The 14,125-nt window shown below is 35.8% G+C and overlaps 1 long non-coding RNA gene across 2 annotated transcripts; it reads right to left on the bottom strand.

Moving 5' to 3' along the window:
• Positions 1-828: 828 nt before the first annotated feature.
• Positions 829-3,192, bottom strand: LOC129265991 (uncharacterized). 2 transcript variants are annotated; one of them, XR_010293994.1, is made up of 3 exons: positions 2,907-3,192; positions 1,303-1,399; positions 829-917 (listed from the first exon to the last, which is right to left on the bottom strand). It is a non-coding gene; the product is annotated as an uncharacterized LOC129265991 (long non-coding RNA). The 2 variants fall into 2 exon arrangements; XR_010293993.1 differs by having other exon boundaries at positions 2,903-3,192.
• Positions 3,193-14,125: the final 10,933 nt, after the last annotated feature.

Consider the following 14,125-nt stretch of genomic DNA (forward strand, 5'->3'; position numbering starts at 1 on the left):
TAAAATGTCAAAATTTTGCTCGCTCGCAACTTCTTAAAATTTTCAAGTAATACAGCATTTTCCCTATGCCCCCCACTTTCAACTTCACTCCGCCGCTCCTATTTGTATGTTTATAGCTTCTCCTTTTGCAACCAGTTTTAATGAAAATCAACAAGAAATTTCATACGTCATGAATTTGGGGTTGTGATATTTTTTTTTTTTTTTTTAAATCGGACTTGGAAAAAAAAAACCTTTTCCATCTTCATCAGGTGGTTCCTAAGTCAGACTCTTCAATGTTTAATTGTTGGATTTCTTGAATGAAAACATCTGTTACACCAGTCCTGCAGATTGAAAAAAATAGAGAAAGAAAATCAATGAATTTAAATTAAAATTGTCGTGATTTATAAAACATAAATGTTTTAAGAAAAGTTAGACTAGACATAAATATGTTTCTTCAACACATAACAGGAAATCTTACTTCTACTACCGGTAATTATAAACTTGTACTTCTATAAAGCATATCACTTAAACCTGTTCTATGCAGTTTACATACCACTCTCCATTATAACTACATGTACTCTATGAAAAAATGTCAGAGAGTTCTCATAAATATATGAATCAACATATGTAAATTATATAAATAGTCAGAATTAAAGTTGATATGTTTTGTTGAACAGAATATTTTGATCTGTGATTAAAAACGACACTAACTATAATCTAAAAACAAAATTAAAATGGGTTTTTCAAAGGCAGGTCTATTTGTTGCCAAAAAAATGTGAACAACCTCCATTATTAAAAATATTCACTAATTAACTCACTCATATAACTGCTGTAGGTTGTATTTCTCTTTGTGGTCTAGTCGCTGTTTTATTAGGCCTACTTCACCAATTATTTATCATCATCAATCACCTCCATGGAAATTGTAAAACTGCATCATCCTATTGGACAAAATGTAAAATAAAAAGATTATAAAAAAATCGTAAATCTACAAATATGAATATCACACTAAAGAATGAATAAAATGAATTTTGTAAAATATGAAAAATAAATATTGCTTTGTTTATAAATAAATAGGAAATAAAAAGGCCATTTAATTACTAGTAGATCAAGGACATGACCTTATTTTATAAATTTGCCCCAAGGTACATAACTTTTGGCATTGGTTCTATTTTAGACTCGAGAGCCTGTATATTTAAGAAGTGTATAAACATTACAGATCCTACCTCTTTGTGGCTCGGATTATTTTTATTTAATGTAAACATGGTTAACATTCAATGCATGTAATGTATCTGTAATTTTGTAAGGTTAGTTTAAGTTTTATACCTGGATGAGAATCTGCAAAATGATGCATGCACTTATGATCATCATCTTGAACCATATAGGTAGACCTCTACTGTTTTTCTTGTTCTTCAAACTCAACCTGTTTGTGAAAGAAAAGAGAGAACAATAATAAGTGATCTTTTTCATGGCCGTATGTATAGGGGGAGGGGTTTGGGTAAGAGCTGAAATGTGAAACCTTCATCAAAAAGAGAATTGCATGACATCCTTCAATTTTACTTTAGAAAATGCACAAAACGGCCCTAGGTAATATTGGTCGTTTCTGGCCCTCGCTTTCTGAATTTTAGGTTTCTCTAAATTTTTTCACATGTCTGCCCCCCCCCCCAAAAAAAAAAAAAATCTGGATCTTTTTATTTCCGAATCTTATTTCATTTGATTTTAACATAATTTCATAATCTCATGCACTAGGTCTAGATCTATTTGTAAGAAAGTATAGATCTAGGCCTAGTCCAACGAGACTCAGTTCTGTGCGACAGCATTCATGTATCTAAATTAGGTCTAGATCTAGACTAACGATGGACTCTCGATCTATCTAGACCTAGAAAGTAAAGCTTCGGTTCTAAACCGAGATCTAGACCCTATATCGGTTTAGAAATTTTTGATGTCTGACTCTGGCTTTTATTCCTGGCTAAGACTTCGTTTCCATTATTGACCGAGAGTAGATCTAGATCTAGTCCTTGGTCCACTGGCAGTCATACTCGTACATGTAAATGGAGTCGTTTAGGCCCAGACCTAGATCATAAGCCCTGGCCTGGGGGTAAGTGTCGAGGGTTGGGAAAGTATGAGTTAGACTAGATTTGAATTAGGTAGGCCTAGCTCTCGATAGCATCGATGAATAAATAAAACTAAAGTAAAGTAGCCTAGATCTAACTCTAAGTAAGTATAAAGTAAGTAAAGTAGGGCCTAGGATTAAGAAGATCTAGGTCCTAGATCTATTGATAATAAGACAAAATGCAGAGCAGCATGTTATTTCTAAGACCGAGTCTAACTATATTTATAAATAACAAGAGTTAAAATGGGTGGGGGCTAAATGCAGAAGCCTGAAGTTATGCAAAATAAATTTGATATCTGAAACAAAGACAAAGTGAGGACTGAGGATTGACACAATGACAGGCGTATCTTCATCCACACTCCGCTTCACAGTTTATTCCTGACTGAGTCTCGATCTACTGAAGATATATGCAGATCTCCCTGTAGATCTAACGTTACAGTGTACAAAAAGAAGCCTCATTCTTCTTGTTTTAATCAATCGTGGGTTGGTCCTTGTTGGAGGTGAACCAAAACCAGCCCGATTATCTCTCGATTCCCAGCCGGCTAGGAGCCCGTACAAAATACATGTGGTTAACACAATAACACAGCGGCATAACCACAACACTGCAAGACCGCAACTAGCTACAGGCTGCACTGTACTGGGCGACGATGACAATCTAACTTCAATTTCAAAGACCAAATTCTGCTTTCCTTTAACAGAAGAATGATAGCAAACTCTCTAATTTGTTAAAGAAATAACCTAAGATCACAAAATACAGTGTGAAATGTGTAAATAGTCCACTGAATTCATGTGGTTGTATCAATTAATACGTACTCACCGGAGTGTTCGTAGGTCCATTTTGTGTGTGGAAAGAAAAGTTTCAGAATGAATAAATTAGATGACGTAATGAGGTCAAATGAATAATTAATTCTGTAACACGATACCACTAGTATCGATGACAAAGAATCGGGGAAATCGCGTATTATTGACGCTCTTAGCCAATGAAAAGGCCGGATTATGAATATCTTCATGCTCATGAATGTCAATGAGGGCTTATTTTTGTCTTCAAATGATCGCGGTAGGCGGAGCCTAATCTCATTTGTTTTGTGCTGAACGCGCACGCAGCTTTCGGTCTAGTAATATATTATAAGGTCTTTGGGCCAGGCGCTCCCGATCCAGGTGAGTGCGGTGACTGTGAAGCGCTAACGTAGGTTAGGATGGGGCCGGGGATGGGTGTCGGAGTCTCGGACATTTAAATTAAAAAAAAAAATTAAAAGCCTTCTTTTCTATTTTGTCTTTGGATGACACTAAAACAGGGGCCGCGGAACGGTTTTCAAAGACAAAGGGGGGGGGGGGGGGGCTGACCATGCAAAAAATCGCAATCCTAGGCTAAGTAAAATTCCTATGCCTGTGGTCATTTTTACATTTTTGTAACTCATTTTTGTTACACGGTTTGGGAAAAAAAGTGTGGGAGGGGGGCTGAAGCTTCTGCGGCCCCTGTAAAACATGGTCTAGATGTAACGTTCTAGATCTAGAGATCTAGAAATCTATCCAATTTTAAATTTAATCATCTTCACAAAGACTTCAGTTTTGTGCTAGGGGCCGCCAGGGCCTACCCAAACAGGAATAACCGTCGTTTCTGGGGATGAGTGGAGCCAACGCACTTCAGCGGAACAACCAAATACAGAGACTGAAGCTTTTGGTCTAGGGCCTAGCCTAGGCCTGGACCTAGGCCAGGGGCCTAGACCTGAGTCCTTAGCCTAGGCTAGGTCTAGTCTAGATCTAGAGTCTACAGGCCTAGTATTGGCTAACATTAACGTTTTAACGTTAGAAATTGATACTAAAATACTAGTCACATTAGTCTGCTTTTAATGTTAATTTTTCCTAAGATCTTAGCCTAACCGTTTGGCGTTAGGCCTGGCCCTAACGTTAGATCCTAAGTCCTAACTTTTAACGTTAGCCCTAATGGACCAATAATGTAATGGCATGCCATGGCTGTTGTTAGAAAATTGATTCATTGTCTGGACACGACAACTGCCGAACTGGGTAGCCTAACGTTAGTGTGGTCCAGTCAATGATCATGATTGATGTGTGACTATCTAGGGCCTAGAATTCTAGACCTAATTTCAGGCATTTAAATCTAGACCTACATGTAGTCTAGATCTAATCAAACTAGATCTAAAAGTCTAGACCCGGATTCTAGATCTATATATCTAGATCTAGACCCGGATTCTAGCTACACTAATTTTTCTACCAAGCAATATTTTATCTAGATGTAGATCTAGACCTTATAATATCCACTTCCAAAATACATTCCAGGGTAACATTTCTTCATGGACTTGTCCTAATGGATTAATAAATGAAACATGAACCATTTTGAATTCTAATACTGAAATATAGGAAGTAACACTATCTTCTACATCAAGATTTGTGAGGAATTGTATATTTTTGTCATACATATATATGTTTGTGGTATCAGAGACTATATTGTATGAAGCTCCTTGTTTCTTTCCTTTCCAGCATACCACATTATTCTCATCGGTGAGGAAACTACTGATAGAGACTAGAGGGATTGTGAAATCAACAGAGCATTTCACCATAGCGATGGCAGGTCCAGGTGAGATTTATTCTGTTCCAGATTTGTATTGCTTTGAAGATTTGCCAGATTTTGAGCATGAGACAAATAGCCACCTTTATGATGACTCAACATCTACTAAAGATAGCCGTGCCAATCTGAGCATGGATTCAGCTTTACAATGTGCCGTCTGTTCTAGTGTTCTTTGCAATGATCGTCAAAGCGAATCATCTACTCAACTACCAAGCACCCCTTGCTCACAATGGGATCCAAATGGCAATGTAAGTTACCATGATGTCTGGTGTGATGATGATTCTTGGAAGTTTTCATCCAGTGAACAAGAGGATTCTCAGGTCACCCAGAGCAGCACGTTGTCTTCAAGTACACCTTCATGTGCAGGAGAACCGCATGCTGCTACAGATATTGAAGGTGCCCTACACCAAGTTGAAAGTAGTGGTGGAAGTCTTCATGATGTAGCTGAATCAGAAAGTGTGTCATCTGAAAACCTTGCTGAAATGTCTGATGAAGATATATTTGCTGTAAGCCCTTCTGTCACTCAAGTTTCGTGGCCTGATAGATTTGATATTGAAGATTTTGCTACATGGGAGTTGTCTCAGATGAGCTCACTATCCAGTCAGTCAAGTGCACCAGCAGATGAACTTGAAGACTCTCAACTAGTCCCAAATCTGCAGACAATCCTGCAGAATCACAGGCATTCCCCTGGTGATCAGGTAGCTACTGCAGTAGAAATAGAGGGCAATACAGAAAATGAAGATAGGCAGAGAAATCAGCTCATCTTTAATTCAACATGTGCAGCCACAGAACAGGTTGTACCAGACTGGCACACAGAAGAATGATTTCACTTTAATCAATCCTTGTATAAAAAAAAAGAAAAAAAAAAAGAAGAAGAATAGTATGTTGGTATGAAAACACAGTACACGTGACCACGTGTGAATGATGTGATAAGCAGAATCGACTATGGCAAAGGTGTTTGATTAAGAGTTATATGGTATTCTGGTAATAAATAGATAAGCTAATAGTAATACCAATAAGTTACTTTAACTTACTACTGGAGTATTGCACCAAAAAGCACTCTACAGTCAGGGACAGCATCAGAGCATTCGGGGGGGGGGGGGGACCAATGTTCCTTAAGTTGATCGACTCAATTTTTTCTTTCAAAATAAAGGGGGGGGGGGAATATAAGTATTGTAGTTTTATGTCCCCAGGTCACCATTTTCAACTTAAATTTCAAGATTTTGCCTATTGTAATTCATGTTTTTGCTCAGTTTGAAAAAAAAATGAATAGATTTTGTGGAAGGATTATAAATTTATCCACTACAGAATATACTTTTATGTACATGGTACTCATTCATTTATAAACTTGAATGAAATTTATGTTGATTTTACATGTTATGAAAATTATATGTACACTGTATCTGTGTTGTTCAGTCCATGTATAAAAACTCATTTACAAGTTGAGTTGTGATATATGGGACAGTCTTATTTCATATTCAGTATCTCAATCAAATCTTATTCTTGATCTGCTAATGGACAATTTTTGAAGAAAGCTATTACAAGTTAATAATATTGATTTATCCTTTATTTGAAAGTCCAAGATACGAGAGCCCGTTCTCATGTTTTCAATGTCACTTATTCAATCTTTTCATTGGTTTATATGATAAATTTTGATTTACATGTACAGGGGCGGTGCCATGGGGGTGTTTAAGTAGTGAGAAAGTGGTCAAAAGTAGAACAAAAAAGAGGGAGAAAAGGGGAAAAAGATGGAAGTAGGGTATTACAATTAAAGGTTTGGCTACATACATTAATTCGATATACTAGCTTCCCCTAAAATTCAAATAATGAAATATGACGTCACATTCAGGGTGTCTCCCCCTCCCCACGATCAATATATCCTAAACATTTGGTTCCTTTGTTGTATATATTATCTAAAATCTTTTAAAAATGAATAACGGGTACATCGCAAGATATTTTCACTATTTCTCTGTATAACTCGACCATCGAAAATAAAAATGTTTGAAGGCTCGTTAATCAAAATTAATCCAAATTCTAGTTTTAAAACAGTTGTAATGTTTCTAGAACTCTTGGCTTGTAGGCTCATGCCAAATTTTGATGTGCATTCCTGCAATGTATTTTTCACTATTATATATATCTGAACTATTTTGTAAAATTAGTCTAATGTCTGGGCTGCCTCCCTAAATACTGGTATAGATTTATCATTTCGAAGTTTCATTTTTCTGAATCACGCAAATTAAAAATCCGAAAATAAGAAAAAGTGTTTGTTATCAATCTGAACATTTGGGTCATTGTCACCCCCCCCCCCATGGTTCGTTAGTCCGAAGGGTTTATAGTCTGAACTATACGAATCTTATTCCATTTTCAGACGCTCAAGCCTTTGAAATAACAAACATTTCGTTTTCGGATTAATGAATATTATTCCGCTCTCGGAATAATAAACTTTTTGGAATTTTGAACGTTATTTCATTGTCATAATGCCAAGGTTAGGATTAATGAACTTTCGGAATAGTAAAATGTATAACCTCAATTCCTCGGATAAAGTTATTCCATTTTGTATCTCCTATTGTTTATGCCAATTTATATAGTTCAAGCTAGGATTGTTTTGCATATGTTTTTGACGTGTTCAATGTGATATGTTTTTGTAGTGATACACCTCTTGCAAGGAAACGATATTCTAAATGGATGCTGTATGTGTATATAGGTTAAAAGGCCAAGTCCACCTCATACATCAATTTAAATTTAAAAAAAAATCAATCAATCAAACCTAAGAATTTCATGAAGATCGGATGTAAAATTTTAAATTTGAAAGTTTTGATAAAGTCTTGCTTATTTTCACAAAACAATTCAATATGAGGGAATCTGACGTGGCTCCCTATTTATTTTGTGTAAAGCTTTCAATTTTCCTCCTACCTTTCAGTATGTTATGTATGAATAATTGACTCCTTCGTTAATGCGTGAAATCGCCATTGTGGCCTAATGATGACTCAATCAAAAGCTTCTTTTTCATCAAATTACATAAATTGATAAATACTGTATTTTATGCATAATAGAAAAATACAAAAATAGTATGTGATGTCATCTCAAATTCGCTTATCGCCAGTAATAACTTTACGGAATTATCAAGCTAAACTTAAATAAAATATTCATGATCTAATTTTACATCCGATTTTGATGAAATCGTGCTTGTGTAATCCTCTATATTTGTCAAATTTTGGTTTGGGTGAACTTGGCCTTAACGAGAAATATGTATATGATGCAGATAACTATGCACAGTGTGTCCCCACTTTAAGTGTGTGTTTATTAATATCAATAATATGTTGAATTTTTGCTCATCGTTTGACAATTTATTGTTTCATTATTAAATTCTATTTTAAACAAAATGATTTGTATTATACATGTATCATTGTTGTAAGTCCTAGAAATAACGGGAAGCACTGATTCTCTACCAAGTGTATTGATTTCATTATTTAAAGGTGAAGTCCACCTCAGAAAATTTTTGATTAAAACGAATAGAGAAAAATCGGACAAGCATACGCTGAATAATTCATCAAAATCGAATGTGAAATAAAAATAAAAGTTGCAATGTATGACATGCAAATGAGAAATTTGATGATGTCCCTCATTATTATTTTTTAATTGTTTAAATTATACACTATTACCTGATTGTGTCTGTTTTGTGAAATTAAGCGACGCTTTGAAATGTCATAGCTTTCTTATTTTACATCAATTTTGATAAAATTTTCAGTGTTGGATTTTTCTCTTTTTATTCAATTCTACTTTTTGTTGGGGGTGGACTTGTTCTTTAATTCAAATCAAATAAGATAAGATGATGATGATGCTAATAAAATGATGATGATGATGACAATTATGATAACACTGAACATAATATGATAATAATACTAGTAATAATAATGATAATAATAATAGTAATAATAATTACCATAATTATTACATGACAGAGTGGATTTATTGAATGCACATAATACGACATGCACATTTTTTTGTTCGTAAATCATGGATCCGCTCCTAAACATTCTCGGGAGGGGGGATCCTTAATCAACAGTGAAGCATACAGGTTTTATGAAAGCAGTATGCAGATATCAAATTATATGAAAATACATCACAAAATATAAACAGGAAGTCCACCCCTGCATAAGAAATTTATGTGAATGAAAAGAGAAAAACGAGCATGACGCTGCGGGAAATGTCATCGAAATCTGATATTTGTGATAACTTTCTCATTGTAATGTTAAAGCAATGATCGACCCCCACCCTCTCTCTTTCTTAATATGTTGGAATTACCATTGCTGTAACATGATTCAATGAAGAGTTCCTTCTATTAATATTGTCAAATCTGCAAAGTCAAAATGTTGTATAATTCATATAATAAATAAAACGGACATTTTACAGAGCACTTAATAAAAAATAGGATTGGACCCTTTCACTGAAGGCTGACATCACTAGCGTACCTACGGGGGGGGGGGGCACTCTGCCCCCCCTGACGAACAACAACCCATACAAAAGACATATACCTGCCCCCCCTGACGAGCTTAAAAGACTTTTTTTTTTTTTTTTTTTTTTTTTGCTTGTCAAATTTTTTTCTGGTACGAAAACCTATATTTTTTAATTGAAGACCTTTTTTTTTTTTTTTTTTTTTTTTTGCTTGTCAAATTTTTTTCTGGTACGAAAACCTAAAAAAAAATTTTAAGACCTTTTTTTTTTTTTTTTTTTTTTTTGCTTGTCAAATTTTTTTTGGGCGGCCGATTTTGCCCCCCCTGTGGAAAATCCTAGGTACGCCACTGGCTGACATCACTGTGTGCTTTTAAACTGTTTTAAGTAAAGTAAGTGAATTTTAAAATGTCATACTTTCTTATTTTAACTACGATGAAATTTTCAGCGCTATGTGTTTAGATTTTCATGGACTACCCTTCAAGAAGTTTCTGGATATTGGTTTTGTGACGTCACATGCTTGCAACTCCCATATTTTTCATACAATTTAAATTCCACTACTTGCCAACCTCACTTGGTTCATTCTGGTATATTCGTGATTAAATATTCCAGTTATAATTTGTTAATAAACCATAAATGCCAGTTTTCGTATTGAATCCATGCACAGACTGGCTGACCAGTGGTTACCTGGTTGTTGCCCCCCCCCCCAAAAAAAAAAAAATGAAAAAAATGAAAAAAAACCAAGGTGGTATTTGGGGAATTGCAATAGGCCTAATCATGTTTTTCAACGTCATCATGGACATTCATCAAATTTTCTTAATCTGATACCGACTTGACCTCCAAGTTTCAGGCGAAATTTGTCATAGAATTTATGTTGTATAATTTATAATCGTAGGTTTATAGAGTTTATTTATTTTGCAATCAATTCATTCATTTATAAATTTTAAATCAAATTTTGTGGGGGAGACTCCAATATTGCAATCAATATTCCTCATTAAGAAATTTTCAAAGAACTATAAAACGAAATTGAACTAGCCTGCAGTGGCGTAGCCAGGATTTTTTTTCCTGGGGTCCTTGCTTTTTAATGGGGGGGGGGCAACAATTTTTTTATGTGTATGTATGTGACAGGGGCGGATCCAGCTTTCGTCAATTGCAACTTTCGCCAATAGGGGGGGGGGGCGATTTTTTTTCACCCATATTTTCCCCGATATGCCGCTCAAAGTTGATTTTTGTTTGTTTCTTTAATCTCATCAGCCCTATTTATTTTTTGGGGTAATTTCATGTATTTTGTCCTGAAAATTTAACATTCTGTGCAATGATTGTGATCCTGAACAAGATGCGTATGTATAGTTTAATAAACTTTCTGGCCTTAAAGTCGAAAAGGGACCTGCAAGGACTGTTTGCAGTTACCCATGAAGACGATACATATTTCAATAATTAAACAATTATTGAGATTTTAGACCTAAAAACGGGACACTCTGTTCATGTTTTGTAAATCATTAGTAGGATGGGTAATTGGGTATTCTCCTATTCGATTTTGTATCACTTTATTTTAATATTCATAAAGGATCAGATGACAAATAAAACAATTACATAGTAGTTTACAAACATAATTAACAAAGGAAGTAAAAGTAGCCCAGGTCCTGGCTTATCACTGCCGAGGCACGACATACAGTATAGAACATAATTCAAGATAGAAAAGAGAACAGAGTAATGTATCATAGCAAAGATCTTGGTTGCGATTAATCTCGTAATAAATTCTTATATTCTATATAGTCAAAATAAATAAATCATGTAAACATATGAACAAGCGAATTACTATTATTGATACACAATAGTTATTAATTTTATTGGTATTATACATGCCTTTGGTCTTTATCATCGTCGTCATTAATATTGTTTATTTGTATAACTGCTTTTTATTGATATTTTACTAGGCCTATATTGTTATCATTGTTAATCATTAGTGTTTTATTTTTATTTTTTTTATTATCATATTATTATTATAACTATTATAAATATTATAATAATGCGAGCGTGAAACAATAATTGATATTCTGATCTGAAACTGGATAATTTAAGCACGATTTAAATAAACGTTTTAAAGCACGTTTTAAATAAAGAAAAGATGTGTATCTCATTAAACATGCGTGCGCGTGTTTAGATTTAGTCCTAGAATCGGCGGGGCATTCTGAATAGGCCTACATTTTTTTTTATTCATGAAGATCAATAATGCGAGCTCGAAGCGCAAGCTGAAAACAATCGATATTCCGATCTGAAAAAGGGCCAAATTAAGCATTTATTTCAAGCACTGTAGGAACATTGTGAAGAGGATGTGGATCACACTTAATTAGTAAATGATACGAGCGCGCGAAGCGCGAGTGATAGTTTTTCATTATCATTTTGACCTAGGACCGGGACATTCTAAGGACATTTTGTGGCCCATGGAGCGTTGTGGTCCAGTGGACGGTCTCCGGACTTTGAAACAGAGGGTCGTGGGATCGAATCCAAGCCATGTTGTAATTTCCTTCGGCAAGAAATTCATTCACATTGTGCTGCACTCGACGAGGTGAGGTGAATGGATATATGAACGCTCTATATAGCGCCTATTAATATGGCGGCTCAGCTATACAGCCGAAAATACCAAGTATCAAAGCGCAGTTGAATATACACATAGTAACTGCGCTATATAAATGGACATATTATTTTTGTCATCATATGAAAATGATGACTATCTTCATATTATTCCTTAGCGCGAAATGAAACTTGTCGATATTCCATTCTAAAAAAAAATATCTTCTTGTTTATTAATCTAATATGCTTATAAGAGCGTGGAGTTCGTTCAATATAATTATTTAAGGTCAAGTCCACCCCAGGAAAAGGCTGACTTGAACAAATAGAGAAAAATAAAACTAGCATAGTGCTGAAAATTTCATCAAAATCGGACGTAAAATAAGAAAGTTATGACGTTTTAAAGTTTCGTTTTTTGGCCTGAAATCTCAATTTTGTTTCCGCTCGCGCCTGTAAGTAGCTTGTTATAGAATTGATAGAGGTATACAATAACTCACCAATTAAAATGCGAGCGCGCAGCGCCAGCTGATAGGCCTACGTTTGAATCACACCTGAAAAAGGATATTTTGAGAACTTTATCATGGAATACACAAAGACAATAGGAACTCAAATTGTTGATATTTTGGCCATAAAACGGACATTTTACAGAGCACTTAACAAATTTGTAAATAAAAAAAAAAAATGAAAGCTCGATGTCCGCGCGAGCTGAAATATGTTTTGTAAAATTGACATCAAAACTTCATATTTTAAGCTCCATATCAGCCTATTGAACAAGATATGAATCTCATCGAACAGGCAATGCAAGCGCAAAGCGCGAGTGAAAATTTTATATAGTGACATGAAAGTTTTTTTCTTGCAAGTCTTCACCTCACCTTATTTTATTCACTCGTTTTTATCTTTTTTCCTCCTCTCCCTTTTCCCTTCCTTTTCTTTTTTTTTGCCCCACCCCTTTTTTTTTTTTTTTTGCTTTGGCCGCCAATAGAGAGGGAGGGGGCGGCCCCTCGGGGCCCCCTTCCACTGGATCCTCATATGGCATGCATTTTGCATATCGTGATTGTTATGATTTTCCAGTTTTAAATCTGTGCTCTCATTGTCAGAGAAATACATGTATGTATAACACCGTTTAAGCAGTGTAACTTAGGCCCTACCAGTTGGTTTTTTTCAGCAGAATATTTTTTTCAGGAGGGGAACCGCACCTGGGGGTGGGCCGGGGGCACACCAACGCCCCTGCAGGCCTCGTAGGCCTTGCTTGTTACGTCATGATTTGTATTTCCTCGTCGTGATAGGCCCTACTATAAAAGGTGGAAAATGCGAATTGGAAGCCCCGGCTATTACAACCTTAAAATCTTTTTTTTTTTTTTACTTGGGACTTATATAATGTGCCTGTAAATGTTCCTGGCATTATTAGGGACATGAAATTTTACAAACACAACTTGCACGCGCAGATATTTCCAGCAGGAGTATATTGTTAATGGTTATTCCGAGATTAATATGGAGGTCACGCTTCGCATTCCCGTGACCCTAAAAATAGCCATCACTATCTGATATATGGTTATTGTTTTGTTTCCTTGACCATGCTGTGTACTTGTATGGAACTAAAGCGAGCGAGCGAGCTCTCGGTGTACAACAAAACCGGGGGTGTCCATCTCAAATGAATATCGTGACTATATTATATATTGGATTGCCTCCTTCAATTCCCCTCACTCTCGTTCTATTCGTTCCTCTCAGTTCTCTCTAATCGTTGAGCTCCGAATCTGGTGCATGTGGGATGTACAGCCTTTTCACTCGCAAATTTAGGTTGACCGAAGTTAATAAAGACAGCCCGGGGGGGCCACTTACATTGACGAGTGGATACCATGCGCGACCAAAAAAACACGTAAAAAGGATGTCTTTTTCAAGATAGGGCACGTTACGTACGTAACGTGATAAGGGTGTCAAAAACACAAAAATAATGAAAAAAGGGTATCTCATTTCGTTAGGAAAGCTACGTGTTTAGGGTCAAATTTGCGGGGATGATAAAACAAAATTAAAATGTTTTATAAAGGATGTCCTTTTTGCTCCAACACTACGTGTTTAGAGTCCGATTTGCGCGACGTGTGGACTAGGTAGGGCCGTTCTAAACCAAGTGATGTGTAAAAGTAACCGACGACCGACGGACCCGTGACATATCGCTGTGCTTGTTTAGGGGTTCATTTCAGGGAATACTTGTCAAGAGTATCGTATTGTTTCCAATATTTGTTAAGGGTAGGGTTTCACACGCCAATACTTGTTAAGGGGTGTATTTTCAGAATATGGAAAATACGTGTTTAGGGTGCTTTTCGAGACCCCATGGTCGCGCATGGTATCCACTCGTCATTGGAAGTGGCCCCCCCGGGAAAGACAGGGCGAAGATTGTATTTATCGAAGGCAATAGGCCTAATTGGATA

Source organism: Lytechinus pictus, chromosome 7 (assembly GCF_037042905.1).
Source record: "Lytechinus pictus isolate F3 Inbred chromosome 7, Lp3.0, whole genome shotgun sequence".
NCBI lineage: Eukaryota > Metazoa > Echinodermata > Echinoidea > Temnopleuroida > Toxopneustidae > Lytechinus > Lytechinus pictus.